Source organism: Taudactylus pleione, unplaced genomic scaffold (assembly GCF_031769625.1).
Source record: "Taudactylus pleione unplaced genomic scaffold, aTauple2 ptg000209l, whole genome shotgun sequence".
NCBI lineage: Eukaryota > Metazoa > Chordata > Amphibia > Anura > Myobatrachidae > Taudactylus > Taudactylus pleione.
Genome location: NW_028284611.1, coordinates 740,578 through 759,616, shown reverse-complemented (window position 1 = coordinate 759,616; position 19,039 = coordinate 740,578). Strand labels below are relative to the sequence as shown.

The following is a 19,039-nucleotide window of genomic DNA, read 5'->3' as shown; positions in this document are numbered from 1 at the left end:
CTAGCCCCTCTCATTTTGTTCGCGGGTCACGTGGTTGTGACATCAGAGGTCCTCTACAGCACCTCATTCTAGACCTAACCAGCGCAATGTGGTAGAAGCCCATAGGGTAATGCCAGCAAATGCTGGCGTTACCCTCCACATCGGAGCCACGGCGGCCACCCATTAGTACATATGAAAAAATGGGAAAACCCAGAAAACGGGGTTTTATAGCATTTTCCATTTAGTACATACTGGCCGTTGAGACAGATATGGCACGCCAACATTAGCAATAACCAATCACACTAACTCACGTATGCTCAAAAGAAAACAATACAACTCAGAAAGTAATTAAAAATTGTGTGTGGAATATACTAGCTCTAGTAGTTAAACAGCAAAAAAAAAAAAAAACCCTAAACCATGTGTAAATAGCAACAGCAGACATGAAGTGCACATGCCCCAGCACATGCCTATTCTCAGTGCCCAATCTGTATTTCCCTCCTCGGGGTGTTGGACCACTGATGACTGGCACTCTGTGCCCATGAAAAGCCCCAATCAACCTTTTTGTTGAGCAGTTCCCCAAAATCTCCCCAACCATGAAAACAGAGGCCCTGAATCAGGGCCGTCCTTCTTGTTTTTCAGGGCGGCCTCCTGGCTGCTCGCATAGCTGTGGGTGACCACCCACAGCTATAGCGAGCGACCAGGAAGATGGTCGTGATGGTCAAGACCATCGCGACCATCGGGTTTGCGATGAGACCCTTGTGGTAGGGTCTCATTGCCGCAAGCCCCAGAGTACTTCCGGCTTTAACAGAGCCGAAAGCACTCACACTGACATCACTTGTGATGTCAGTGGGGCCGGCCCCAGATGGTAGGCGTTCCCATGGGAACGTCTCCATCTGGGCAGCCATGCCCCTGGCCCGCCCACCAAAGGGGACGTGCTGTCACTCAACATCGACAGCACGTCCCCTTTGGTACGAGACCCGGAGCGACGGAATGCCCGTCACTATCCGGGTCTCGCGCATGCGCACGACGGAGCCGGCTCCGTCGTGCGCATGTGCACTGGGCCACCATCGACCCGCTTGCGAGTGCATAGCGCTCGCGAGCAGGTCTGAATCAGGCCCACAGTTCCATACCTGTGGGTCAGATACAGGGCGGGTCAGATACAGTGCAGGGTACAGTGTAGGTTGGATACAGCATGAGTCGAATGCAGCGGAGGTCAGATACAGTGCGTGATACCAGTGCCATATCTAGGGTGGTGAGAGCTGTGCCATGGCACAGGGCACCGCAGGGCAGGGGGCGCTGTTTGGGCCTGTCAGTTTTCTGCTTATTATCATTCTCACTTGTAGCTTCCTCTTCTTTTATCCCCAGCATCTCCTGGCCTCTTCTATCTCTACTCTGGCCCTTCCCCATGAGGCCATGGTCCTCTCTCAGGTGCACTATATTATGTCCCTATTTATCCCCAGCATCTCCTGGCCTCTCCTATCTCTTCCCTGGCCCTTCCCCATGAGGCCATGGCCCTCTCTCAGGTGCACTATATTATGTCCCTATTTATCCCCAGCATCTCCTGGCCTCCCCTATCTCTTCCCTGGCCCTTCCCCATGAGGCCATGGTCCTCTCTCAGGTGCACAATATTATGTCCCTATTTATCCCAAGCGACTCCTGGCCTCCCCTATCTCTTCCCTGGCCCTTCCCCATGAGGCCATGGCCCTCTCTAAGGTGCACTAGATTATGTCCCTATTTATCCCCAGCATCTCCTGGCCTCCCCTATCTCTTCCCTGGCCCTTCCCCATGAGGCCATGGCCCTCTCTTAGGTGCACTATATTATGTCCCTATTTATCCCCAGCATCTCCTGGCCTCCCCTATCTCTTCCCTGGGCCTTCCCCATGAGGCCATGGCCCTCTCTCATGTGCACTATATTATGTCCCTATTTATCCCCAGCATCTCCTGGCCTCCCCTATCTCTTCCCTGGCCCTTCCCCATGAGGCCATGGCCCTCTCTCAGGTGCACTATATTATGTCCCTATTTATCCCCAGCATCTCCTGGCCTCCCCTATCTCTTCCCAGGCCCATCCCATGAGTCCATGGCCCTTTTTCGGGTGCGTTTCTTATGTCCCTATTTGATAAATAATGGGGGGGGGTGCCAATGCTCTCTCTGGCAAAGGGCACCAAAAAGTATAGTTACGACTCTGCATGATACAGTGTGGGTCGTATACAGTGCAGGTTGGATAGAGTACAGGTTGGATAGAGCGAAGATCGGATGCAGTGCAGGTTGGATACAGCGCAGGTTGTATACATGTGGGTTGGATACAGTTTGGGTCAGATACTGCGCAGGTTGTATACAGTGTGGGTCAGATACAGCGCAGGTTGTATACGTGTGGGTTGGATACATTGTGGGTCAGATACAGCGCAGGTCGTATACATGTGGGTTGGATACAGTTTGGGTCAGATACAGCGCAGGTTGTATACGTGTGGGTTGTATACATTGTGGGTCAGATACAGTGCAGGTCGTATACGTGTGGGTTGGATACAGTGTGGGTCAGATACAGTGCAGGTTGGATACACTAATGGTGCACTTACTGAGGGTGTTGGTGGTTTCGACAGTGCTGGAGGGGCAGTCCGGGTGGGGGTGGCGGCGATGTCCTCAGTGTGGGAGTGGTGGCTGTGTCGGCAGTGCAGGAGTGTCAGTAGTGTTCTCAGTGCAAGGGTGCCGGCAGTGTCCTCAGTGTGGGAGTGTCGGTTGTGCGGGGGTGCTGTCAGTTTACTCAGTTTGGGGTAACTGGCGGTGTCGGCAGTACTGGGGTATCAGAGGTGTCGGCACTGTGGGTCTGCCAGCATTGTTGGCTGTGCTGGCGGCGGTGTCCTCAATGCGGTGGGGGCCACCATCTTGTGTCTATCTGCCCCATTGAAGTCTATGGGGAAGCGTTGATTGGCTGTGACAGATGGCTCTCACAGCCAATCAGCGGTCAGCTCATTGATTTCTGACACCTCCTCCTTCTGCATTTGCAATAAGATGGACAGACCAGGTTTGGGTAATTAGACTGCAGAACACATTGCCGGGGGTGTAGGAGTGGAATTCCTGGATGGATTTAAGCATGAACTGGGTGCTTCTCTTATAATGAAACAGAAATGGTCCTTATAGAACAAGATAGCTGAGGTGATGAATCCAGATAATTAGTCCGATCCCCCCAAGTCAGGCAGAATTGGCAGCTACCTCTTTGGGGGGTTATTTGTCTTCTTCTGGATCAACACATCCAGCATTAGAAAAATGTGTACACTCCCTGGAACTAAACCATGTCACTGTCATTGACGTCTGCATTTATTACACACTTTGGGTCGCTCAGTGTAAACACAAACATCTGAGAAGACCAGAGATGTCCCAATGTTATCTTTAGTGGTTAAGTAACCAATTATATAATTGCAGATAATTACAGTCCATTTCTCAATAGAGCACAGGGAGTGCTTGGCACATAACACGCAGAGAACAATTATTACTTCTTCATCTGGGGACATCTCAGAGAAAATGCTGAGGATCTACGAGGCTGCTCTACATAGGTTACATCATATACAGGGAACAGGAAAGTTTTATTGTGTACTTTGTCCCGGCCAAATGTATCTCTCAGAAAGGGGGACAGCTATGAAGAGGTGTCGACAACCCACCGGCCATGTAACAAGCACATGGGACATCGCTGAGATTCGCACGGATGCCGCAGGCCGCACACAGGATCCTGGGAGAAGATGTATTATTGTTGGAGACCGTCTGATAGAGAAACAGACAGCAGCTTATACAGGAGAGTGCTTTCACCTCAGGGACAAGGACATACAAATTACTCTGACAAATGGGTGTAATACGCACACACAATAGGATGTTTGATGAAAGTGGTGTTTCACATAGTACCCTGGGGTTTTTCCATTGCTGCTAATTTACGGATGTGTTCTCTTGCATCTTTGCCGATCGCGCTGCAAACGTGCGCACACATCGCGCCTTGTGATTAGTCGTGGCCGCCACGCTATGTCATGTGGCGCAATGTGTTCGCACCATGCAATCCCATGAAGTTGCGGGTGTGAGTGCGGCCCGCATACCCGTTCGCTGGTGCGTGACTCGCAACATGCATGGCGCTATTTCCTACACAAGTGGCAAAGATGCAAAGATGCAAGAGGACAAGCAGCGGCTCCTGCCCTCTTACCTGAGGGGGCTACCACTGCTTCTGGTCCCGGCGCTTGCACAATTAATGTCAGGCGCCGCACATGAGCATAAATCTAGACCAGCTTCTTGGGGCTGCATTGGTTGCGGCCCCGAGAAGCCCTCTAGGGCTGCCCGAAAGGTAGAGCAGCGGCTTCCACTGGAAGGCTGCCTGCCCTGTGCATGACTGGCAGGTGGTGCTTCCAATAAGAAGCCACCTCCAGCCACAGTGTAGCCATGGACTGCACTGGCTCACTGAAGTGGAGGATTTTACTGGGGGGCAGTGGCAGAACTCCCGGAGACAATGGAGTCATTTGCCGCCGCACTCCAGCCCTTAAGGGGGCACCTGGCTCCATTGTCCCCCACGCCGTTCCGGACACTGCTATGGAGATGGAGCGCCGCTGATTGGCGCTCCACCTCCAGCTGCGTCAATATGGGGGGTTCGGTCGCATCCCCTATTTGCCGGGCGCCCGCTGAGTGTGTTACCAGCGGGTGCCCGGCTCCTTCTTTCCTCCCGTCGGTAGCCGGAGGAACGGAGCTCACTCCTGTGCTTTGCTTCCGGGTTCCGAAATGCACTATGGGGAGTGACATCATGACGTCACTCCCATAGTTCCGAGGAGCGGGCGCCGGGGACGGAAGGCAACAGCACTGGAGCAGGGTTTCAGGTAAGTATTGTTTTTTTATATGTGTGTGCGCTCGCGGGGGGGGGGGCTTACTACAGAGGGCATTATTGGTGGCTCACTACAGGGGGCATTACTGGGGTTCTCACTTCAGGGGGCATTACTGGGGGGCTAACTACAGGGGGTATTATAGGGGGCATTATTGGTGGCTCACTACAGGGGGCATTACTGGGGTTCTCACTTCAGGGGGCATTACTGGGGGGCTTACAACAGGGGGGATTTATGGGGGCATAATTGGTGGCTCACTACAGGGGTCATTACTCTGGGCTCACTACAGGGGGCATACTACAGTGTGTATTATAGGGGGCATTATTGGGGGCTCACTACAGAGGGCATTATTGGTGGCTCACTACAGGGGGCATTACAGGGGGCATTACATGGGGCTTATTACAGGGGGTATTATAGGGGGCATTATTAGGGGCTCACTATAGGGGGCATTATTGGGGCTCACTATAGGGGACATTACAGGGGGCTTATTATTGGGGGCTTACTACAGGGGGCACTACGGGGGCTTACTACAGGGGGCATTACTGGGGGCTTACTACTGGGGCACTACAGGGAGTTTTCTACAGGGGGCTTACTGCAGGGGGCACTGCAAAGGGGGACCACTACTGGGGGGCACTACATAGGCGGCACTGCATAGGGGGACCTCTACAGAGGGCACTGCACAGGGGGACCACTACTGGGGGGCACTACATAGGCGGCACTGCATAGGGGGACCTCTACAGAGGGCACTGCACAGGGGGACCACTACTGGGGGAACTACATAGGGGGGCGGCAGCAGGGACTGGCATAGGTGCTTGGGGGGTGGTATATTTTAATTTGAGGGGGGGCACCAACATTTATCTTGCCTCCGGGAACCTGGGATGAAGTTACGCCACTGCTGGGGGGGGGGGGGGAAAGGGGGCTGCAGCCTCGCAGCCCCCAGGTAAAATCCGCCACTGAAGAGGACACATCTGTAGGCTATAACAGTCACTAGCTCAGATAAAACTGCGCTGACGGGGCCTGTTTCTGGGTCAGGTGCAGTCACGTCCGTCTGTGCGTCTCTTGGTGGTGTAGCCTGTAAATCTTTATGCAAATACCGCTACAAGCCCTTCCCTGGTACCGGTGTGCGTCCAAACATGTAAGGACTGAGACGCCCACTTTGTGCGCCTTTAGAGGCAACCAATGGTCGCACCACTGAAACTTTTGCCAGCCCCATGCTGGGCGCACATTGTCCTCCAATATGAGTGATTGTGCGCCTGATTACACCGTCAGTGCAGCGAAACATCTGTGACACTCTGCACGCCCTCATTGCCACTTCAAAGTCAACGCCCAGGAACGCCTAGCACATTCTGAAGACATTTCTGAGACTGTGCGCCTAAATCAGTACTTCAACCCTGTGCGTGCCGGGCTCTGGGTGCACGGGTAGCGCAACTTAGACGCATGCGCAGTAGAGAAAAAAATAAAAATCGCTCAACTGTCTCCAACATCGATGCTGTGCTAGAATCCGTCCCAACGCGTCTCAGAATACTCTTTAAACATTCTGATGATACATAGTAACTTCCCTAAAGTGCAAGAGGTGAACAAATGCTGGGAAATAAGCATATAAAAGGTAATGTTCCTCAGGCAAACAGCTTAAACAACGTTTGAGAGAACAGACATACTGTAAAATGATAAAGAATCTTTGTAAATGATGGATAAAATATACTGAAATGCGAGACAGTGCCATACATATAATGGGTGCAGGGTATTGTGGTGTACAGGGACCTACGGTCAATGCAGCCCCCCTGCACCCAGAACAGACTTCCACTGTGATGTCCACTATAAATACTTCTGGCTGCATCAGCATCTGGCATAGTTACATTTATATACACTAAAACCAATATCCGGATTAAACAAACATCAACAGTGTATAGATAGGCACTCAATAGGTTGACAGGGATGAATAGAGTTAAGCTGACCACACACTAGACCAGCTTACATCCAACCAGCCAACTAGTTGATTGGTTGGAATGAAAATCTGGTAACGTATGGGAGTAACTGATGATCAGCAATTTGCTCCTAAATGCCAGAAAACAGATGGAAATGGCGTCAGACAAGTTTGTTAAATGTTTGATCTACACTATTTGTTCAAACAACAGTTTTGGTTCATTTTCCAGGGTCTGGGAGCAAATTGCTGATTGTATTCCTTACCAGATTTTCATTCCAACCAATCAACTAGTTGGCTGGTTGGACAGATAATCTTTAGCTGTGTGGCCAGCTTTAGGCACTAGAGGGAGGTTTAGGCTACGGTTAGGTTTAGGCATTTGGAGGAGGGCTAAGCTTAGACACCAGAAGGAGGGTTACGGTTAGGGTAAAGATTAGGCTTAAATAAAAAAAAAAAAAAAAACATGTGTCAACCATTTTTATGTCGACCATTTATCCCTGTCTATCATTTGCACTATTGACCATATGTGTGTCGACCATTTGTACCTGTTGACCTATTGTCTGTCTGTCATATGTTGTCATTCTTCTATACCACACCCACTAAAACCAGCCTTGGATATTATCTTGCATTGCACATAGTCAGCCTACATGTGCCAACTTTTCATAGATTGCGAAACCAGTGAAACAAATAATTGATTTCATCAAAACAAATAAAGTGCGATTAAGAACTAAACTGGGGCAGAAGCCATCGTGTTTTGTGTACAGTCATTTGTTTAATGACAGACTCTTCAGGAAGATATATAGTTTTATACTAAATCGTGGACAAGTCCGAATGCGGAAGGTCTGCATTCTGCGCATGTGTTGTACAAAGCAGTTGCAAACTTGGCATGCGCTGTGCCAGGCATGCACACACAGACTGAGTTTGAAGACGCGGGCTGGTTGATCTGTCTGTTGACGTATTGAGCTTTCCGGATGGCAACTGGGATCATGGCAGTGTTCTAGGCGTGAAGTCCGACCTCCGTGACTGTTTGAGGCATGCAGGAAGAGATGGGCCACCTGATTCAGACAGATCTTTTGCACCCATCATGGGTTTGGGTGTAAGTCCTGATAATAATCACATTAGCTGAAGATAGTAAGCAGCCGGCCGCAGCTGTGCATAACAGCGGATGTCTCTTGCCTTGTGAATATATAAATGACGCTGTAATTAAGTTACAGATCTGCCCAGCTATTTTGTTGCTCATGGCGTGGCGTGCAGGCCTCTGAGTCTTGCCATGGACTTGTGGTGTACCGTGGTATTCTTCAACGAAGGATTCGCTACGGCATGTAATACAGCGCTTAACCACTGGGTGGCGAGTGCTCCACTGTTGTAATTTGTACTGAATGCCATACTGTTAAACTTAAATTGGATGGATATCACATTCACAGCATTTGCATGTTCGCACAACCAATATTTTTGATGTCACATACTGTACATACAGTAAGCCCTTATAACGGGATGCAAATCAGTACACATACAGTATTGTACATAACTGAACAGTAGTGAAGTTGCCCGAGTTGTTATCACGGTATAACCGATACTGTAAATTAATGAGATGCATGCACAGCTTTCACTGAGATGGGATTAATTATGACAATTTTTTTTATAATTAAAAACAGCAGCAGAAGGAGTGCACAAGGATGAGGTCGCTCTGTGCAGTTCTTAATATACTGTAGCTGGCATGTGGGCTAGTGGTTAGGTGATCGCTTTGTAAGAATTATGGTCCCGGGTTCGATCCCTGGAAAATAATATATATTTTTTTGGCACTGTCGGCTCTAGACACTATAGTGAAACTACTGTAGTAGTGTTGTACTGTAATACTGTAGTGTTGTTGTTTAAAAGGCTGCTTAAAAGTAAGACATTACAAACTGATTGTGCGTTTAAAAAGTGCAAAACTTTTGTCAATGTCTGCGCTGTGGTGGCTGTCAGCTCTGAGGGGTTGCAATGGGATTTCTTGTGCATGCCCAGTGGAGGGGTTACAATGGGATCTGTGGCACCAAGCCATACTGTACGCCATGGCGTATGGAAGATCATCACTGCGCAGTTGTCTGTATTACTACAGTACTGTACAGTATGCTGTTGAATTTTTACCCTTGCGCCACTCTGCACTGTCCAAGACTTGTACACAATAGTCATTTCATGACTTCAGAAACTGCTACAATAGTGGGCTCTGTTTGAGAGGGAAGCCTCTAAATTACAAACTGACTGTACATTTAAAATATGAATTTTGCACCACTCTCTATGCTGACCCAGACTTGGACACAATAGTGGTTTCTGTATTACAAACTGACTGTGCGGTTAAAGCGCAAAAGAGCATTACACCGCAAATTTGTGACAATGTAGATGCTGTTTCAGCCTTGCACACTATAGCGACGTCTCTTGAACTGTATCTGAGAGTGGCCTCTGTCTGTGAGATAGCTCTCTGTATTCCAAACTGATTGTGCATTTAAAAGTACAAAATAGCGTTACACCGCAAACTTGCGACAATGTCGATGCTGTTCAAACCTTGGACACTATAGTGATTTCTCATGTCCAGTAAGGGGTAGTGGGATCTGTATGAGAGAGAGCTCTCTGTTTTACACGGTCGGCACTATGGTGGCTGTCATCCATCTCCAATGGGTTAGAAATGGCATCTCTGGTGGGCGCATACCCAGTAGGAGGGTTGCAATGGGATTTCTGGTGCATGCCCAGTGGGTCAAGAGTCATACACAGTGCATCAGGTCCCTTCCCCCAAAGAAAGCAAGAGCCTCTCATTACCATAATAAAGGATGCTTTGTTAATCCATTTACTGTAAGCAGTCAGCTCTGCCCTTGTGTCCTGAAAAAGGCTACGAATAGTGACCATTGCCAAGGACACCATCCCCCGTCTGCTAGGACAACTAGTGTGCCGCTATGAATGTGTCTGTACTGTATATTAAAAACTGATGGTGCGGTTGAATTTTGCACTACTCTCTACGCTGTCCCAGACTTGGACACAATAGTGATTTCATAACTTCAGAAACTGGTAGTGAATGGGCTCTGTACAGTATGAGAGAAAGGTCTCTGTATTACAAACTGACTGTGCGTTTAAAGCACAAAATAGCGTTACACCGCAAATTTGCGACAATGTAGATGCCGTTTCAGCCTTGCTCATTATAGCAACTTCTCTTGAGCAGTGAGTAAGAGTGGGCTCTGTCTGTGAGAGAGCTCTCTGTATTCCAAACTGATTGTGTTTTTAAAGCGCAAAATAGCGTTACACCGCAAACTTGTAACAATGTCAATGCTGTTCCAACCTTGAACACTATAGTGATTTCTCATGTCCAGTAAGTGGCATCTCTGGTGGGCATATGCCCAGTAGGAGGGTTGCAATGGAATTAGCGTTGTGCGTCGTGCTGTATGTGTGTAGGTAAAATGGCGGCCAGAAGAGAGAGGAAGTTTTCTCCAGGCGAGCTCTTTCTCTTGGTCAAGTGTAGAGACCAGCCATTCTCTATCAACCAAGAGAAAGAGCTCGCTTACAGGAGAGCCAGGAGGGAGATATATGCTAAATATGGGCGCCGCCGGACCATCCGGGCCCTGCAATGGTCTGACCTGATGCGCAGGGATGTGCCTCGACTATGCTGAATAAGGAGACATCTCCATCATAGTAAGTACAATATTGCGGTACAATTACATAAATTACAGTATACAGTACAATAACAAATACAATCCATGACTCTGACATACTGTACAGTACACTGCACTATAAGGTGTTGGATACTACGTATCTGATGATGACTGACAGGAGTTACCATAAACTCACATGACTGGCAGAGATTTGATTGACAGGGTCATTAAATCTACATGGACTAAAGGGCGACACACTATTGGTCGACAAGGCTTGTTTGTATAATAAACCTACAGTAACAAAAGGCAAGTTGATCCACCATACTAATGCCTGATGGTGAGGTTGGATTTGCACTCTTGCATTCAGTAACTGGTAGTGACAGAATTCTCACACCACCAAGTGATTTCTGTGACAAATTGTAGCCTTCCAGGCTTCGATCCCGTGATGCCCACACTGCTTTGCCACAGACGCCAGCCGTAACGAGTGATGCACCTGTGTGTAATGAATTAATGTCATGCATCACTGGCTAGTGAAAATGGCGACGAGATCCAGATCTCCTGTGTCTGCCTCTCTCTCTCTCTCTCCTGTAAACTGCATAAAATTAAAAAAAAAAAAAAAAAACAAACACTGACAGTAAGAACACCCCAAAAATTCACTTTCATTTTGGGGGCGGAAGAAAAAAAATTTGGGGGACAAAGTTAAACATGTAGGGGTAAATTTACTAAGATGGGAGTTCTATTTAAGAAGTTACTGTACTGTATGTTACCCATAGCAACCAAACAGATTCTACTTCTCATTTATCTACAGTAGCACCTTCTAGAAGATAATACCTGGAATCTGATTGGTTGCTATGGGCAACATCACTTCTTAATAGAACTCCCATCTTAGTATATTTACCCCCTAATATATAAAATGTACTGAGTTTAGTAAGGGTTGGATAACAATACTGAACAAAAGTAGCGAAGAATTAAAAAAAAAATGTATTAAGGTCTAGAACAGGCGGGACAGGCAGGTTGAGAGATGGAAAATGTAACCGCTCGTCCACAAGCCTGTCGTAGTAAGACATCCCACTATAGCTGCATTTGACTCGCAAACCACTGGGCATGCACACTGCTGTGATCTTCCATACGCCATGGCATAGCGCTACATGGGTATAGATCTGGGCATGCGTCTGAGATACAATGACGTACCATATTGTAGGACACACTCAAGCCAGGTGCAACCTTGGTTTTGCAGGCGGCTGTAGTGTAATGGTAAATAATCAAACCAATACATTACAAGCGCTTGTACAACCCTTTTGTGGGTTCGAAACTTGGAAGGTTACACTTTTTATTTTTTATTATTATTATTATTACACAGTCAAGGCTACAATTTTTGGTCATAAAGTACTGTGGCATAGAATTGCAATAATTTGTGGATAATGTATTAGTGAAGATTTAAAACAAAATAAAATTATACAGTATATTTTTTTGAAGGTCTCGAACCAGCGGGACAAGAAAATGGTAGATGCAGTAGGGCTAGGCATTAGCCCCCTAGCCTACTGCCTCTACTGTAGTTCCTAGAGTCATGGAATCACTACAATGTCTAAGTCCGGGACAGTGCCGACAGTATTGTACATACTGTACAATAATACAGACAACTGGGCATGCATAGTGCTATGAGACTCAATACGCCACAGTATAGCGCGCGACTAGCAATGCGCTATATGGCATATGGAGCAACAAACTACAGTACTGTAGCTGGGCACATCTACAGTACATACAGTATAATGTATTGAGTTTTGTAAGGGTTGGATAACAATACTGAACTACAGTACTATAGTGAACATTTAAAAAAATAAATAAATAAATTATCAAGGTCTCGAACAGAAGGAGAGAAGTGTAAGCAAGGCGGATCACCTAACCCCTTGCCCACAAGTCTCTTCTAGTAAGAATTGCATCTGTCCTGTACAGTACTTTATGTGACATCTACAGTACGATGAAGTAATCATGCGGCTGTAGTGTAGAGGTAAGAAATCGAACTTCTACATTTGCAGACATCTGTACAAACCGGTTCCGTGTTCGAAACCAGGAAGATTACACTTTTTTTTTTTATTATTATTATTATTATACAGTCAGTGTGTAATATGGAGATCCCACATTCACTGTGTGTGAATCATGACCCGCTACTGTATGATCTTCCATACTGTACGCCATGGCATAGCGCTACAAGGGTATGGCTATGGCACGGCGCCTCTGGCAATGCATTGCAACCCCTCCACTGGGCATGCACCAGAGATCCCATTTGTACCGTAACCCTTCGGAGCTGGCTAACAGCTACCACAGTGCCAACTGTGCTGATATTGACGCAATTTTGCAGTTTAAATGCACAGTCAGCTTGTAATGTAGAGACCTCTCTCTCAAACAGAGCCCACTACCAGTTACTGAACTCATAAAATCACTAAAGTGTCCAAGTCTGGGACAGCATCGACACTGACGCAAGTTTGCGCTCTAATGCACAGTCAGTTTGTAATACAGAGACTTCCCTCCCAAACAGAGCCAACTACTGTAGCACTTTCTGAAGTCATTAAATGACTATTGTGTACAAGTACTATAAGTCTGGGACAGCGCAGAATGGCACAAGTGTGCAAATTCAACAGCATACTGCACTGTAGGAATGCAGACAACTGGGCATGCGCAGTGATGATCTTCCATACGTCATGCCTTACTGTAGTGCTACTTGGTTTATGGCTTGGCTCCACTGGGCAAGCGGCACACATTCCATTGTCATTGTAACCCCTCCACTGGGCATGCGCCAACAGTGCTGACATTGACGCAATTTTGCGGTTTAAACACAAAGTCAGTTTGTAATGCAGAGCCCTCTCTCTCAAACAGAGCCCACTACCAGTTGCTGGTCGTAAAAAAATCACTATAGTGTCCAAGTCTGGGACAGCACTGGCATTGATGCAAGTTTGCATTCTAAGGTACAGAATGTAACAAAATAATCCAACTTTCACTATTTGACTCCCAAAGCACTGGCATGCGCTCCACATATACTGTATTGAATACTGAATATTTTAAGTGAAGATTTAAAAAATAATAATATATATATTTTTTCAAGGTCTTGAACCCACGGGACAAGAAGAAGGGAGAAGTGGTGAGACTAGGCATTAGACCGCTAGGCTACACGCTTCACCCATTACTACAGCTCTGTAGTTTGTAAAGTAATGAAATCACTACAATGTCTACATCTGGGACACTGCCAACATTATTTACATTGGCGCAAGTGTGATTTCAACCGCACAGTCAGTGTGTAATACAGAGCTTTATTATACATTCCTGATTCCATGTGGAAAACGTTGTAATACTGTATAGTGTACCGAATCACCGCTTCTGTCAGCCAATCATCTGGTGGTGATACAGAACATACATTGGAAATCAGACGCATGCTCTATGTAGTTTAGGAAAAGTGACACCTGGTGGGCCAAAAGTTGTATTACACGTTATAACTTTTTTCCAGCATTACGCTATGCTACATTACTAAACTTTCTGTGTGGCGCGACTCATGGCGTGGTGTGTGGTGCGCCATGCATGGCGTGAGAGATAAGCCTATGGCACAACAAAATAGCTGGCCACTTCTGTATAGGCAAATTCTGTTTGTATTCATAATTGCGCACTAACCATAGGTACAGAGGCCCTGATTCAGAGACGGACGCTCTGACAGAGCGCTCGCTCTGAATCAGGGCCGGCCTTCTTGTTTTTTAGAGCGGCCTCCTGGCCGCTCGCATAGCTGTGGGTGACCACCCACACCTATAGCGAGCAGCCAGGAAGATGTTCGCGATGGTCAAGATGATCGCAACCATCGGGCTTGCGACGAGACCCTTGTGGTAGGGTCTCGTTGCCACAAGCCCCTGAGAGATTTCAGCTCTCACAGAGCCGAAATCTCTCCCACTGACATCACTCGTGATGTCAGTGGGGCCGCCTCCAAACGGAGGCGTTCACATGGGAACGCCTCCGTTTGGGCAGCCACTCCCCCGACCCGCCCACCAAAGGGGGTGTGCTGTCACTCAACATCAACAGCACGCCCCCTTTGATACGCAACATGGAGCTACGGTTTGCCCGTCGCTATCCGGGTCTCGCGCATGCGCATGACGGAGCCGGCTCCGCCGTGTGCATGCACACTGGGTCACCATCGACCCGCTTGCGAGCGCATAGCACTCGCGAGCGGGTCTGAATCAGGCCCAGAGTTCAAATATCTGGTCTCAGAATTGCCCTTTTGTTTTGCACCAGTTATTTATAGCCTAACAGCAAATATCAATTTAAGAATAGTTTAACTAAGGGACGATTTTTGCGAGCCACCAATACTCAATAGTTTTGACACAAAAATTTCAAACTGCAATTAGATTAAATGTAACACACGCCGACTTCTGCTGTAAATCAGTTTTCTTTTCCCCTCTTTAATTTGAGGGTCAAAACTGTTGCAAAAGCTACCACAGTAAATCTAATCCATTGACTGTAAAGGCTGACCTAACATTTAAGATTATTCTTCACATATGCATTTTACTAAGAGGACATACACTCGTTCATTCACATGTGCTGATTCCACACAATTATTTCCTTATATATCTGTTCAGTTCTACAACATGGTCTATTCATATTTGATGTTTTAGTTCCATGTCTTTAATGTGCTGTAAAATAATCCCTTCCAAGCCCAGATTCATTAGGGATATACTGTATACATGCTGTATATTTATAGTGGGTTATAGTCTGTTTATGTTCCATAGTAACACTTCTTACATCTCATTCTGGTGTGGGGTTGGCACATTTGATACATAAAGATCAAACACCAAAGTGTCACTTTGTATCACTTGTTATACTTCTCCAATTATGTAATTATACAGAGGTCTCCATATAATAACAGATTCCCTCTGTATTATATATGTACCAACCTTGCTAAGGTAAGAGGGTAGCAGAAATCAGACTGACAAGGCTCATATATATTGTGGTGGTTTAGCTTCACTCACAGTACTAATATGTATAATATGTTATATCACTGGAGCTGATCTTAACGGGTTGGGAATAATAGATCGCCACTAAAAAAAGTCGACACTGTATAGTTCGACAGGGACAAAATGTCGACACCTAAAAGGTCAATGTGTATGTAGGTCAACAGGTACAAAAGGTCAACATGTGAATGGTCGACACAAAATGATCCTTACAGTATGTGGATGGAGTCTACTGTCTGAAACAAAATCACCAGGTCTGTGGCTCCCGGTATCCACAGGCAGCGCGGACATGAGCCAATGATGCTGCACACCTGGGAGGAGGTAGTGGGAACAAAAATTAAAAGGGGGGTGAGGTGGGAATATATTACTGGTGTGGCTGGGATCAGAGAGCAGGTGGGCACCTTTCAATGATGGAGGCAGAGACACAAACACACATAACTTTCACTCCTGCCAGACACCCGAAATGCTACATGCCCCTCCCCTGCTACCCGAAATGCTACATGCCCCTCCCCCACTGCCAGATACATGACATGCTACATGCCCCTCCCCTGCTGCCAGACACCCGAAATGCTACATGCCCCTCCCCTGCTACCTGAAATGCTACATGCCCCTCCCCCACTGCCAGATACATGACATGCTACATGCCCCTCCCCCACTGCCAGATACATGACATACTATAAGCCCCTCCCCCATTGCCAGATACATGATATGCTACATGCCCCTCCCCTGCTGCCAGATACATGACATGCTACATGCCCCTCCCCTGCTGCCAGACACCCAAAATGCTACATGCCCCTCCCCTGCTGCCAGACACCCGATATGCTACATGCCCCTCCCCTACTGCCAGACACCCGAAATGCTACATGCCCCTCCCCTGCTGCCAGACACCCGAAATGCTTCATGCCCCTCCCCCGCTGCCAGACACCCGAAATGCTACATGCCCCTCCCCTGCTACCAGACACCCAAAATGCTACATGCCCCTACCCCGCTGCCAGACACCTGACATGCTACATGCCCCTCCCCTGCTGCCACACGTCCTCCTTGATTCTGGCATTGGAATTAAGATAGCTGTCGGTATTTCAATGCCTATCTTAAGTCCCTTCTCAGGATTCCAGCATCGTGATTGACACCGGCGGCCTCATAGCTACTTCCCACTAAGAGTATAGTGCAGCTAGTAGCATCTAATCACAGGAGCTGCCATACAGTAAGGAGGAGGGATTCCTCTGAGAAATATAGGGGGAGGGGAGATGTATCAAGCCTTGGAGAGAGATAAAGTGAAGAAGTTATCCAAAGCCACCAATCAGCTTGTGTCATGTCACAGACTGTGCTAGATAAATGACATATAGGAGCTGATTGGTTGCTATGGTAACTCCTCCCCTTTCTCTCCAAGGCTTGATACACCTCCAGTTAGTGAGGACAGAGGAGGATGGGACGGATTCTTATCATGAGGTGGATGGATTTTCAGCAGGTGGGAAGATAGCCCAATGGCCTCTGCAAGTATACAGCAAGGACCTTAAGCTGGGTACACACAAAGATCTACACCTGGTGTGTACATTGGATAGGCCTGTGAATGACGTCGTTCATAGACTCCAATGTATCCCCCCGCCAGGGGCGTCTTAAGAGGGGAGGGAGCCCGAGTGTATTCCTCATCCGGGGCCCCCTCCTCTTTCCCCCGGCGGCCATCAGCAAACTGAGCAGCAGTACAATTTTCCCTGGGGGATTTCCCTACTACGCATGCGCTAAAAACGCCAGCGGCGGCCATTTTCCAGGCGTTTTGTGTAGCGCTACTCCAGCCAACGTGGAACTTCAGAGAGTAAAGTATAAAATATTATGGGTGCAGGGTGTGCGGCGTGAGGCCACCTGGACCCAGGGGCCCATGTGCAAAACACACCCATTATAAATACGCACCTGCCCCCGGCGCTGATCAGGAAGTTAGGGTTGGCCAGGGAAGCGGAGCTGAGAAATGAGAGGACTGGCTTTCTATATAGAGATGGCATTAGGTACTGTATATAATACTGCTCCTGCCCAGGACCTGATTATAGCCAATGGCAGCTGCAGGAATGTGTAAAGAGAAATTAAATCAGTGATGTCACCTCACTTTTCATGTAACTAAATAGAGAGAAAACAAAAGTTTGGCTCCCTCCAGCTAAAGTGCCGGAGAAAAGCCATATTACAGATTATTAAATAGTCCCCTACATAGGCAAACGCAGGGGGGTTTCCATCTGCCTGGAAACCCCCCTCCCCAGCCCACACCATTACCACAATAGAAATAGTAATATAATAGAATTTTACTAGTGCTGCATGTTTTTGGAATGGTGTCCACATCTAAAATAAAAACATTCAGCTCAGACAGGATGGACCTAGAGCCGCACCTAATGGCTTACTGTGATCGCTGGTCCTGTATATGCTGGAATTATGACACACAATACACTTTGTATGTTGCATATTAAAGCTGGATAAGTGCTATTTATGCCCTTTTCATGGACTGGCAACACTCACTCTAAAATCGAGCATTTGGAAACCCCCCTCTAGAAATCCTGCGTTTGCCACTGCCCTATGTACAGTATTATCTGGGAAGTGCTACAACTAGAATGGTTTATCAGCACAATACTGCCCTCTACTGCCCACACATGGATCTATCACAGGTCAGTAGTTTGATATCACAGTTATTAATAAAATAAAAAATCTATCTAAAATATATATATATATATATATATATATTTACACAGAGGAATCCAATGTTATACTACTGATTTAAAGTAATGATGTATCAATCTTAGAGACATATAAAGGGGGGGAAAGTTGCCCAAAGCAACCAATCAGCTTCTGGCATGTCAGACTGTTTGATATATGACAGCTAGGAGCTGATTGGTTGCTTTGGGCAACTCCTCCCCTTTATCCCTTTCAAGGCTTGCTACATCTCACCCTTTGTCAGCAAATATAAAAGAACAGCAATGATTCAAAGAACAGGACTATGGGCCTGATTCAGCAAAGAACGCAAGTGTGCGCATGCACGCACTCAGCCGATGCGAATATATGCTAATCAATGCATACGCACGGCGACCGCAGCATAAGATGCAGACTCACAGGACTACACAATGCCGCCCACTTCCCTTTACTCAAAGCCAGAGTAGGCCACAAGACAGCGGAAACATCGTAACATCGAGAACCATCGGAACCATACGCACAATAGAGGTTGACCTGATCTCCTGCAGGATTTTGGCCACTTCGAGTCGCCTGGCTGCGGATGCTGCCGCACTGCCTTAATTATACACGCCCCTATAACGGCGTCTCAATGGACTGGCACACCTGCGTTCAGCCGACCACACCCCGTCACCACCCACAAACACCACGCCCTGTCAATCAATATCAGAAGGGTCTGCGTACACACTTCGTGTAGCCTGAGTACCCCTACCCGCTCACACTGGCTAGTTCACGCAGGCGCAGTGCGAAAACATTGGCCGGGTGCATGCGAATTCTCATCTGCGTTCCTTGCTGAATCAGCCCCTGTGTGATTTGACCCCGATAATGATAGACAGACAGGCAATAAGGAATCTTCATTCGCCCGGCTGTACGCCAGTTGGAGCCTGTCCTGGCTATCAGTAATAGCCGGTACAGTGATTGCATTAAAGTCACACTACTTCTTTCTTTGCCTCCTCAGCTATGCTACAGGACACACACCAACGTCCATTG

General features: G+C 47.4%; 1 pseudogene across 1 annotated transcript in view; it reads right to left on the bottom strand.

The window, feature by feature from the left end:
- The window catches only part of LOC148517799 (transmembrane protease serine 9-like), a 74,019-nt pseudogene that overhangs the window by 49,687 nt on the left and 5,293 nt on the right, over positions 1-19,039 (bottom strand). The gene's annotated exons all lie outside the window — the stretch shown is intronic.